Here is a 13124-nt window from a genome sequence, read left to right on the forward strand (position 1 = left end):
TTCTGGATCTTTACACTCAGAACAAGGTTCCCGGAGGGAATCAATGTGGAGTGGACAATAAACCATTTCTTAAAATAAGTATGAATGTTAGGGCAGAGATGGTTGTTGTCCACATGTATATAAAAATTGTTGAGTATACTAATGAATATTGTATATTATATTAAATCTGATAATTGTCCATGGGAACCGACCTGATCTCTTGATATCTTGATATATTGAAATGTAAACTTATTTCACATCTTGATATATTGAAATATTCTATGTGGACTTAAAATAATCTGCATAAGTGACTTAGGATAAAAATTTAGTATTCTTTTTTGAATAAAATATTTGATCAGATGGGGATAAAAACTGTTATTAACTATACTAATGACATAAAATATCCAATATGGGAAAAAAAAAAAAAAAAAAAAAAAAAAATTGCTCAAAAATAGGCACGAATATATAACAACCAAGTGTATTATATTGTTGTTACCTCATAGCATAATAACTCATACTAATGCCTCATGTATATAATTGTGTGAATAGATGTTCTCTATGGTCACTCATGTTTTTTCCTATTGGGTTCTCCACAACAGTTAAATATTAATATTCAAGTACTGCTTTATTTAGATACAATGATCATCAGTCATCAGTAGGGAGCACATTTGTTTTTACATGAGTATAGCAGTATACTTTTTATTTTAAGGTCATATTTAAGTTTAGTTTAGTTTTATTTATAGATAATAAAAATTTATATTTCATGTTTTGATATATGGTTACATTGATGGCCGAACTCATCGCAGTATGTGTAGAAATAGATCGCTTTTTTTATATATGCATTGTATTAATTTGTTATTGCCTCTCTTGGTGGGACGATGTATGTGAGTATGCCATATTATTTTTGGCGGCTCGTATGCGTTGATTCATCAATAGGGAAGGCATTTGAGAGCACCTATTTGCGCATGCGCGGGGCGGAGGGTCCGGTATGCACGGTTTAAGCAGCCAGGGCTGGTCTCCTGATTAGCGGTGTGTCTACCAGCTGAGATACACGCAACTGCAGTGAGACAGGTGGTTTGCCGTGATTGTTGTTGTGCAGGGCTCGATCGCGTCGCGCATGCGCGGGGTATGGTTGTCTCATTGGTTAATAGCGGTCTGATGACGTCATCGCATCTCGCGAGAGTTGAGCGATCTCTTGTATTTAAGTGGCTGTATATCGTGTAAAGGCACTTCTTGACAAAGTGCTTTGCACGAAACGCGTTGAAGGGCTGCATCCCTCTTTTTATGCCTTGCTTTAAATAAAGAAAGTTTTCGCCAGACCTGCCTTCGTTTTTGGATGCTGTGCGCTACACAACCATATCTCTGCATTTGAACCACATGGCGGCACGCATTGGAAGGGAGATTCTGGAGGCTAACAAGGAGTGAGTACCTAAGAGGGGGCTATCCCAATGAGGTGAAGGAGATTGTCCTAGGGCTGCTTCCCCAACCTTCAGGGCTTTCTGATGCCCCCCACCCCATCTTTATGGACTGAGTACATAATCTATGATGCCTTAATACCCAGTGTTCTCCCTTTCCATAGAAGCACACATACAGCACTGTGAGCACCATTGTTCTATCTCTAACTCTGGGAATGAGGACCTACCTGGGACCTAAGGGGTTAATGGCCTATCCCGTCCCCCTAGCTCTTCCCGGTCCTGACTCTACCTAACTACTAACACTTCCAGCACTTGCAGTAACGCGCTGCAACCTACTGGGTTGCGTACAGCAACTCGCTGCACACTAACACTATGCCTTCTTGTCAGGCCTCAAAGCACTGCCAGCCGTGACCCTGACAAGACAGCACACTATGCGCTAAGGGCAGCATCCCTATCTTGGGCCTCCCTCAGCACTTACCAACTAACCTGGTGGGGAGTTGGGGCCTACCTGGGGTGTGGGTACCTATCTGGGTGCAGGAGCTGCTCTCGCTCCCCGCACCCTTCCTTCCCTCACAGCTCCCCTGCTCCAACTCACTTAACTGACACCTATCAGTGCCTGCAGCAACGCACTGCGAATTAACACTCAGCCCGCTTGTCCCTATCTTCCCTTCTGTTCCCCAGTTCCAACTAAGGTAAGTGACAGGGTCCCTATCCTGAGGGCTGTCCCTGGCAACACTCACTCTACTGGGGGACTCTGGGCTATCTCAGGCCTTGGGGGCTGCTGGCCTAGTGCTGCTGACTCCTTCACCCTACCTCCTTCCCCTGGCTGCTCCTGGTCTGGACTGTTGGCGTGGGCTCAGCAAGCGAATTGTATCCACTTGCCTGCCGATTGCTCCTGAGCCCTATTGGCTCCCTGGCATCACGTGGGGTGCACAGAGGATCCTAGGACTCGTAGTCCCTGCCTAGGGCCTTCCATAATAGGCTAGGGTTTCGCGGGCTTCCTGGGCTCTCTCCTGCGCATGCGCGACCTATCTGGGACTACTGTGACTCTCTCACTGCTATCCTCCCCCTCGCGCTACTTCTCCCTGGCTCTGGGGTAACTTCTGCGCATGCGCGATCACTGCGCATGCACGAGCCACTAAGAACTGACGGCGCACTCTTCGCTAGCTGCCGGGACCATGGCAACGCGATCGCGGCCTTAGAGACGGCCCGATCACGTCCCCGGCAACCGGCCTGCACTAGGGGGCAACGCGCTAATCCCTGTTCTGGCCCTACACTCGCGCAGCCACTGCGCATGCGCGAGCTAAGGGGTAATGGCGGCGCCCTCGCCACCTGGCTCCGGGATCACTGGGAGTCCCGTGATGCGCGTGCGGCCTTGGCAACTGGCCGCAAGCGTCCCCGGCAACCCCCGAGCCGGGACCTGACCGCCCTCACCTCTGTGATCGCCGGGCGGGCCGCCATTGGACTCGGCGGCACCCGCGATCGGACACGAGGTGAGGGGGGTGCTGGTGTGCAGGGGAGACCTGGCTACAATCAGATGTCGCTAGACTTACTGTTTTCAGTGCCACACATAACCATGTTTAAATCCCCGGCATCTATTTGCATATTGCCGTGGCCGCTAAACGTTAGTTTAGAGGTGACTGTAGTACTCTGAAGTAATGATAGGTGGTGCCAATGTGCTAGTACTGTACAGTATGTGTTTAATCTAAATGCAATGCGACCAACCACTTATTCCCATAAAAACTTCAGATGACTAAAAAGTAATTTTTATGTATGACATTTTTATTACATTCAATTTGAGCTGAGAGATATATAACAAAGACATGAAATAATGCAATCTTCTTCAACCAACATTTTCCTCTGGCTGTCTCTTGTACAGTTTCACCTGTAAATAATGCTGACAATGTTGTTTATTAATATTTGAGAAGAAATAGATGCATGAATTACACTGTGCTCCTGTATCTACCAGTATGTGAACTGTATGGAGCACACATATGGTTAATTTGTGTGCATGTGTGTACAATGTAAACTGTATGGAATGCATATTCGATTAATTGATTGTTCGCATGCGCTTACTCCCAGTATTTGATTAGTATGGAACACATATGTGGTTAATTTGTGCGCATGCATTGGTACAGGCAATGCCTATTTAATGGAACGCATACATTAACTTAATTATTCATAATCACTGGAAGTGTTGACATTGATCAGCCTGCCGAATCTGCAAAAAAATATGAAAACAAAAATTAAACAATGATAAAAAATAAATGACCATATTAAAAACTGTATGCATTAAAAAATGGTATGTTTATACATTGGTTTCATTCACTGATTGGTCCAGCACACAGCCTTCTGATGCCGTAAATGTCAATTGATTATGTCTTTCACGGTCTTCAAATTTGCAGTAATTCATTCATACTGCTTCCCTAATTTATCTAAAATAGCTCTCCTCAAACTGTAAGAATAACCTTCTTACCCCTGGAACCCACAAAGTTCACATCTAGCCCACTTGGCATAACGTTCAAAAGTCACATGATGTTGAAAGATTAGATAGGCAAATCGACTTGGCTGTCCCTTGCTCTATGAAACATAGCTTTGCAACGAGTCACCAGAGTAATTTTCAGGGTGGGTTTGCCGGAGAAAGTTGTTACAGATTGTGGCTAGGTAACGGGTTCCCAAGTTATGAGGTATCCCAGAAATGTATCTTGGAATCAAGTGAGAATCTCGTGTACATGGAAGCTCAGTGCTCTAGGCAGACCCCCATCCTGGAAACGTTCTTGCAACTCGCCCCTAGGATGTCCTGCTAGAGCATAATCCAGGAAAAAGGTAATATGAGGCACAGGGTTGCCTGGTATAGAGGAAGTTTGTTTTATTAACATGGGGACACAAGGGGTTAATGTATATTTTACCACACATAAGACAGACCACAATATTATATTATATATATATACAATTATATTACATGGGTTTAGTTTAATGTGTATATTTATAGATGCTCTGTGGGTGAACTGTGGGATTTAGAAGTCATGGCTAGCAGGTTTAGAGCCTATGCAGCTGAGAGTTTATTGAGGGGGTAAGGAAAATGTTTAATTCATGCTAGAATAACGGTGTAAATTAGATTTTAATGTCCCAGCGGGGGCTTATGACTAATAGCTTCAAAGGGACATTTGTCCTAAAGGTGTTAAAAGAGGTGTTAGCAGGAAAGGCTAATTGGAACACGGTTATCCTCACTTTAAAGGGTTCATTTGGCCTACTGTAGCTAGACTGAGCGGCATTCATTAAAAAATCAGGAGGGCATATGCTAACTGGCAAGTGGCCAGTGGGGAGAAGATGACAGTTTTGTTGCACATGCTCAGTCACTGTTCTGAAGCTTCTGCCATGCTACATGTGTTAATGGTGGAGCATGCCCATTGGCCAGGGATAAAATGCCACGCAGTGATTCGCTGCAGACTGACAGGATGGATTTTGGGAGTTTTTAAAAAGTCATGCAGTCAGTCAGAGAGTTAGATTCATCAGTTCCATCTCAGAGTTCCATCTAAGTTTTTGATGAGTTCCATCATTAGTTCCATCTTGTGTGATTAACCTTAGATTCAGTCCCGTTTGAGAAGTTCCAACTCTGAGTAAATCGCCTAAATTTCTCAGAGGCTAAGTGACCGGAATTCAACAGCAAGAGGCCACAGGATGGAAAAGTGTGCAGGAATTATTTTGCTGTGTGTTTGCCACTAGAAAAGATTAGTTTTGTTATCCCAATTTCCAAAGTAAGTGTGTCTTTTTCCTGTAATTTGTGTAACATAGTTTTGTACGTTCGTTATGTGAATAAACACAATTTATTTTTATCTCTCTGCTTTTCTCAATCAATGATCCCGGTAATTAAAAGTCTTAATAAGCTTGGTCTACCGTGACAATATGTAAATCACAAATTTGATTTCTCCATCCTTTTGGATTGCAAGAAAAGAATGCAAGTTTTTATAGTACGATATGCATATTGGAGTTTAGTGAATATTTTTTCAGCTACCACACTACTTGTTACAGCCGGAGTGTTATAGCTCAGTAAAAAGCTTTTTTTAGTGCTATATTGCCCTGTTATCTAAGCATTGTGAATAGCTACACATGCAATATCACTCTAAAAGGGCACTTACAGTGCATTAATACACTTATCAAAGTTTAGTGATTAAGCCCCATTTAATCAGTTCAAAGGGAACATAGCCCTTTCAACCATGCAAAATAATTGATGAATAAGAATTTAAAATGTTCACTGTAAACCCATTATGGATAAATAAGGCTGTAACAAACTAAGGGGCTTAATCTACTTTCTGTCCACCAAAACGACTGATGGGGACATTTTTGGGCAAAATTCCTCATTGTAGTGAGCATGGAATTACAGTCGAAAATGGCCTGATAGACTGCTTCGGCAGATATGCTGTAGAATAAGTCCCTCTCATTGCAATGATTAACCAATGAATCAACAGTATAAAATAATAACATAAGAATATGAATAATGTTACATTGTTAAACATAATAAAAAGTTATTTAAGTACCTTAATAACAAAAAATTAGAAAAAAATATATAGGACCCTTTCAGTGTGAGATAGGTAGCCAAATTATTGGAGATAAGGAAAAAGCAGAGGTATTAAGCACATTCTTTGTCTCTCTATCTACAAAGGAAGAATCAATTACAATAATAGTGATGCAGGAGGAAACCATAAGCTCTATATTAATGAGCAATTGGTTAACTGAGTAAGAAGTTCAAAGTCGGTTTGATAAAATTAAAGTAAATAAGGCACTTGGCCCTGATGGCATACATCCAAGAGTTCTTAAGGAGCTATGTTCAGTAATAGCCAAACCATTACATTTAATATTCAACGACTCAATTTCCACAAGCTCAGTACAACAACAATATTGGTGTAAAGCAGACGTGGCGCTTATATTTAAAAAGGGAGCTAAAGACTTGTAAGCTTAACATCAATAGTGGGGAAGCTACTTAAAGGTTTAGTACGGGATAATATTCAGGAATACCAAATTAAAAACAAAATTATTAGTAATAGTCATCATGTAGTTCATGAAGGATAGGTCATGCCAAACAAACCTTATTAGTTTTTTGAGGGGTAAGTTGGAATTTAGACCAGGGTAATGCAGTTGAAGTGGTCTACTTGGATTTTTCAAAGGCTTATGATACGCTTCCACACAAAAGGTTAATGTACAAAATTAAGCAAATTGGACTTGGTAAAAATATCTGCACCTGGATTGAAAACGAGTTGAAGGATAGACAACAGAGAGTTGTCGTAAATTAAACTTTTTCAGGTTGGTCTACACTTGTTTTTAACTTGTGTACTAATGACCATGAGGTTATCATAGGGAGAAAAATCTCCATGTTTGTTGAAGACATTACATTGTGTAAGGTTGTAGAATCAGAGAAGGATGTAATTTTTCTCCAGAAGGACTTGAAAAGACTGGAATCTTGGCCAGGTAAATGGCAGATGAGGTTTAATACAGATAAATGTAAGGTTATGCATTTAGGAAATAAGAATAAACAGGCAATTTACAAATTAAATGGGGATAAATTAGGAGAATCCTTGATAGGGAAGGATTTAGGTCTATTTTGATCTGGTTTTGTTGATTGGCCAACGGCTAAGTGAACCAGCAATTCTACTTTGTTAGAACCAAGAAACACAAAGAAAAACCAGCCAAACCAATACACAATTAAAGCATTAATGAGTACAGGCATACCCCGCTTTAAGTACACTCACTTTAAGTACACTCGCGAGTAAGTACATATCGCCCAATAGGCAAACGGTAGCTCACGCATGCGCCTGTCATCACGTCCTGAACAGCAATACCGGCTCCCTATCTGTATCGAAGCTGTGCGCAAGCGGGGAGACTATAGAGCCTGTTACAAATGCATTATTTACATCAGTTATGCACGTATTTAACGATTGCAGTACAGTACATGCATCGATAAGTGGGAAAAGGTAGTGCTTCACTTTAAGTACATTTTCGCTTTACATACATGCTCCGGTCCCAATGCGTACGTTAATGCGGGGTATGCCTGTACACTGTAAAGAAAATAAAGTGCGCAAAAAATGAAGGGTTAGTACAAAATAATCCAAAGTGGGCCGCAGGAGGAAGCCAAAACCTCCATATTAATGAACAATTGGTTAACTGAGGAAGAAGTTCATAAGCGACTTGAAAAAATTAAAGTAAATAAGGCACCTGGCCCCGATGGCATACATACAAGAGTTCTCAAGGAGTTAAGCTCAGTAATAGCCAAACCATTATATTTCATATTCAAGGACTCAATTTCCACAGGCTCAGTACCACAAGATTGGCGTAATGCAGATATGGTGCCTACTGCTGCGGCACAGTTTATTCGAGCATTTGCCCGTTCTGTGCCGCAGCAGTAGCCTGGCGCGCGCTCGAGTGTGATGGGCGCACGCCGAAGCAGCGGAAGAGCGCCCTCCGATCGGGGCGCTCTCCCTACCGCTGCCGGGTCCGCCGGGTCCCCCGGAACCCCCTGCCGCTGTCCCGCGATCGCGGGACACCAGGGCTCCCTCGGGGAGCCCCTGGACACGCGTGCAGGGGGCGCACGCTCCCGATGACGCGTGACCGCGCGTCTATGACGCGCGGCACGCCGAGGGGCGGCCACAACCAAGCCGGGAGATTTCCCGGCTTGCGGTACCGACCACACTTCAATAAAGTGTGTCGGTAGTGTATATTAAAAAAGGGAGCTAGATCACAACCGGGAAATTACAGACCTGACTTCAATAGTGGGGAAACTACTTGAAGGTTTAATACGGGATAATAATCATAAATACCTAATGGAAAACAAAATCATTAGTAATAGTCAGCATGAATTTATGAAGGATAAATCATGCCAACCTAACCTTATTTGTTTCTTTGAGGAGGTACGTAGGAATTTAGACCAGGGTAATGCAGTTGATGTGGTCTACTTAGATTTTGCAAAGGCTTTTGATACGGTTTCACACAAGAGGTTGGTGTACAAAATAAAGCAAATTGGACTCAGTAATAATATATGCACCTGGATTGAAAACTGGTTAAAGGACAGACAACAGAGGGTTGTCATAAATGGAACTTTTTCAGGTTGGGCTAAAGTCGTGAGTGGAGTACCTCAGGGATCGGTACTGGGACCCCTGCTTTTTAACTTGTTTATTAATGACTTTGAGGTTGCCATTGAGAGCAAAGTCTCCATCTTTGCTGATGATACTAAATTGTGTAAGGTAATAGAATCAGAGCAGAATGTAAATTCTCTTCAGAAGGACTTGGAGAGACTGGAAACATGGGCAGGTAAATGGCAGATTAGGTTTAATACAGATAAATGTAAGGTTATGCATTTGGAATGCAAGAATATAAAGGCGACTTACAAATTAAATGGATATATATTGGGGGAATCCTTGATGGAGAAGGATTTAGGAGTGCTTGTAGACAGCAGGCTTCATAATAGTGCCCAAAGTCATGCAGTATCTGCAAAGGCAAACAAGAACTTATCTTGCATCAAACGGGCAATGGATGGAAGGGAAGTAAACATAATTATGCACCTTTATAAAGCATTAGTAAGACCACACCTTGAATATGGAGTACAATTTTGGGCACCAATCCTAAGAAAAGACATTATGGAACTAGAGAGAGTGCAGAGAAGAGCCACCAAATTAATAAATGGGATGGACAATCTAACTTATGAGGAGAGGCTAGCTAAATTAGATTTATTTACATTTGAAAAGAGGCGTCTAAGAGGGGATATGATAACTATATACAAATATATTTGGGGACAGTACAAGGAGCTTTCAAAAGAACTATTCATCCCATGGGCAGTACAAAGGACTCGGGCCATCCCTTAAAGTTGGAGGAAAGGAGATTTCACCAACAACAAAGGAAAGGGTTCTTTGCAGTAAGGGCAGTTAAAATGTGGAATTCATTACCCATGGAGACTGTGATGGCAGATATTCAAAAAAAGGTTGGACATCTTTTTAGATGGGAAAGGTAAACAGGAATATACCATGTAAGTATACATGGGAAGGATGTTGATCCAGGGATTAATCCGATTGCCAATTCTCGGAGTCAGGAAGGAATTTATTTTTCCCCTTATGAGATATCATTGGATGATATGTCACTGGGTTTTTTTTGTTTGCCTTCCTCTGGATCAATGGGTAAGTATAGATATAGGATAAAGTATCTGTTGTCTAAATTTAGCATAGGATAAACTTGATGGATGTACGTCTTTTTTCAACCTCATCTACTATGTAACTACTATGTAACTATGTAACTATGGATACCGAGCAGAGCACCCCGCCTGACGCCCACTGGGAGGCAAACTCTGACACCGTCCCAGTGGACTCAGAGTACTTGTAGACAGCAGGTTTAGCAATAGTGCCCAAAGTCAGGCAGTAGCTACAAAAGCAAACAAAATCTTATCTTGCATTGAACGGGGAATGGACATGTAAGGGTTCCAGTCCTGTGTTTTTCTGGAACTTACATGGCTGTTACAGCCATCTTTGATCATTGCAAATCTCTTCCTGGATTTAGTAATTGGCTGCACCTGATACATAACTTTAATATCAGTCAGTGACTTACAGCCCGGGCCTGAGCATGGAATTATATCTCATGTTCCTAATCCCCTTGAGATCTTGTACACGTGCACCCACTGTACTTGTGCATCCCTTGTACCCATGCATATCCTGTACCCATGGATTCCATGGTGCTGACCGCATCCTGTGACCCTGACCATCGCTCCTGTGCCACCTGCCTCGACTCCAGCCTATATCCTGACTTTACATCTTTGCCACCTGCCTTGACCTCTGCCTGGATCCCAACTATAACTACTAAAGCAGGACTCTGTCACCTGGCTCTTGTCGGTGACATATACCCCTACCTCAACTCTGCGGGTCCGCTTCCTATCGGAGATGAGCAACTTTATAGAATGGAAGGGGAGTTAATATAATTATGCCCCTCTACAATCCATTAGTAAGACCACATCTTGATTATGGTGTACAATTTTGGGCGTCACTCCCTAGAAAAGACATTATGAAACTATAAAAAGTGCATAGAAGATCACCTAAAATTAATAAATGGGGTGGATTATCTGATTTATGAGGTGAGGCTAGCTAAATTAGATTTGTTTACATTAGAAAAGAGGTGTGTAAGAAAGTATATGATAACTATATACAAATATATTCGGGGACAATACAAGGAGCGTTACAGTAGGGGCAGTTAAATTGTGGAAATCATTACCCATGAAGACTGTGATGGCAGATACAATAGATACCGTATCTTCAAAAAATGATTGGACATCATTTTTTAGAAAGGTATACAGGGATATACCAAATAAGAAAACATGGGAAGAATGTTGATCTATTGAGTAATCTTATTGACAATATTTAGAAATGGTAGGGGAACCCCTGCTGCAGCCTCTTGCGGTGAAAAAATGATATGAACGGTGCTTGGGTGTAAACTGTAGAATATGAAGGAGAGAAGGAACCCAATATAGCACTCAGGTTCACACTCTGGTGGTGAGTGAATGATTTAAAAACATAATCTTTATTAAACAACAATTATAAAATATTGGTCGAGCGACGTACTAAGGGTGGGTTGATCCTAAATAAAGAACACCAAGTGGCACTTAGTATACACGTGCACGCGCAGATCAGGACTGCCTCCTCATGACTCTCAGAGACCGCGAGTTAATGCGGTAGTCTGCGAGTGCATTTCTATACAGGACAAAAGTGCCCCGACGGTCACTCTTAGCCTCCTGAAGGTGTTTATAGGGATAGTGTTCCGGCATCACAGTACTGAGGGAACGTACCTTCAGCATACTGCAGCTGCCCTGCAGTGTTGGGGTGCTGCATACCATCCGTGAGGTTCCTTCAGCTTCAATTAAAATCACTCTGTTTAGTGTGAGTCAACAGCTTGCCCCCCACCATCAGCGTCTCCCAGATTGGGATACTGACCCTTATGACCTTAGTCAGGATACTTACCTCTGACTCCTACCACGCTGGTATATATAGGTCCACACACCCCTCAAGTATAGCACGCAGAGGGTTAACCTTAGGTCATTCTGACACTGATAGGGGCACACACACTTCTCCATTGAGGAGCTTAGCTGATTGTACTATACTACCACTGATATACATAGTGTATTTGTTTTTTATGTCTATCAGTTAGGTCACGCTTACCATTAAGTACTATATATTATATCTCTGTGACCTGCAATCTCAGTACTTACCCGGACACACCTGGAATAATCACCTACCACACAGGTCCGCATCAGGAATACTGTGCGAACTCAGTACCAGTGATTTATTAAATTCATCTGGCACACACTAATTATTTTGATCCAGACCCAAATGGTGTTCTTTATTTAGGATCAACCCACCCTTAGTACGTCGCTCGACCAATATTTTATAATTGTTGTTTAATAAAGATTATGTTTTTAAATCATTCACTCACCACCAGAGTGTGAACCTGAGTGCTATATTGGGTTCCTTCTCTCCTTCATATTCTGACAATATTTAGAGTCAGGAAGGAATTTATTTGTCCCTTTGAGATATCATTAGATGATATTTCACTTTGGTTTTCTGTTTGCCTTCATCTAGATCAATATACTGTAAGCACAAATAGAGGATATCTGTCATCTAAATTTAGTATACTGTAGGTTGAACTTGATGGACGTATGTCTTTTTTCAACCTCATCTACTATGTAACTATGTAATACCATAAACATCTTAAATGATACAAGTACAATTTTCTTTATAATTAATACTATGGCGTCATGACGTCACGCATCGCGACACGCACCATGGCAGCCTGCAGACTGACACAGGCTTGACTGGGACGCCGGCACTCATACAGGCACAAGGGTATTTCGGATCGCGCTCCTACAGGGAAAGCACAGTCAAATGCTGAGGGTTCTCTTTCCCTCTGTTCTTTCCTCTCCCCCTCCCCTTCCCCCCCATGTGAAGCAGGGGTATGTTGTAAAAGGATAGCTATTAGGAGTTGACGATCCGTCTGTTTAGCACCATTTCATTGCTATATCTCCCTGCAGGGACAGTATATATTGGTGTGTAGGGTCCTGATTAATTTCTCTCCCATCCCTGTGTGTAGTTATCAGCATCCAGGGTGAGATCATGCGGGGCTAGGTACTATTCTACTAACAGTGTACCATCTCATTTCTGATAGTGTATACATCTTTACTGTCACACATCCCAGCAGCTGAGATATCGTGCTAAGTTGCATATTTGAGCATTTTCAGTTATTTTGTCCTGTGTGTGCTATGTGCGTGGAGCTATTGGAGCTCAATACAATTTGAGAGTTAATTTGCACTTTTTCCCTCTATTTTGGGTTATATGCTTATAAGTGTGGGAAGCTCACTCCTACATGTACTGCATACTGGGATGTGTATTGATGCTTCATTAACCCCATTATTGTTCTTTGCTCTCTACATCTGAACAAGGAAATGTTTGTGGTAGTTTTGGCTATCAATTGCCATGACTTTGGTTTTAGAGTGCATGCTTCACAGGCTCTCATGAGTTGATCATATATACTCCAAACGCACCAAATTGAGTATATTATACCTGTATGGTTGCTATCTGTTGACGTTGTGACTATATCACAAGCATTTGTCAGTAAGGATATACTGGGATTCTCTGACATATGCTTCTGTTTTATTTCAGCCCGTTGTGCTGTCTCATTAGTTACTTACCTGTAATTAATTTTCTATGT

The sequence above is a fragment of the Ascaphus truei genome, chromosome 3 (assembly GCF_040206685.1).
Source record: "Ascaphus truei isolate aAscTru1 chromosome 3, aAscTru1.hap1, whole genome shotgun sequence".
In the NCBI taxonomy this organism is placed as follows: domain Eukaryota; kingdom Metazoa; phylum Chordata; class Amphibia; order Anura; family Ascaphidae; genus Ascaphus; species Ascaphus truei.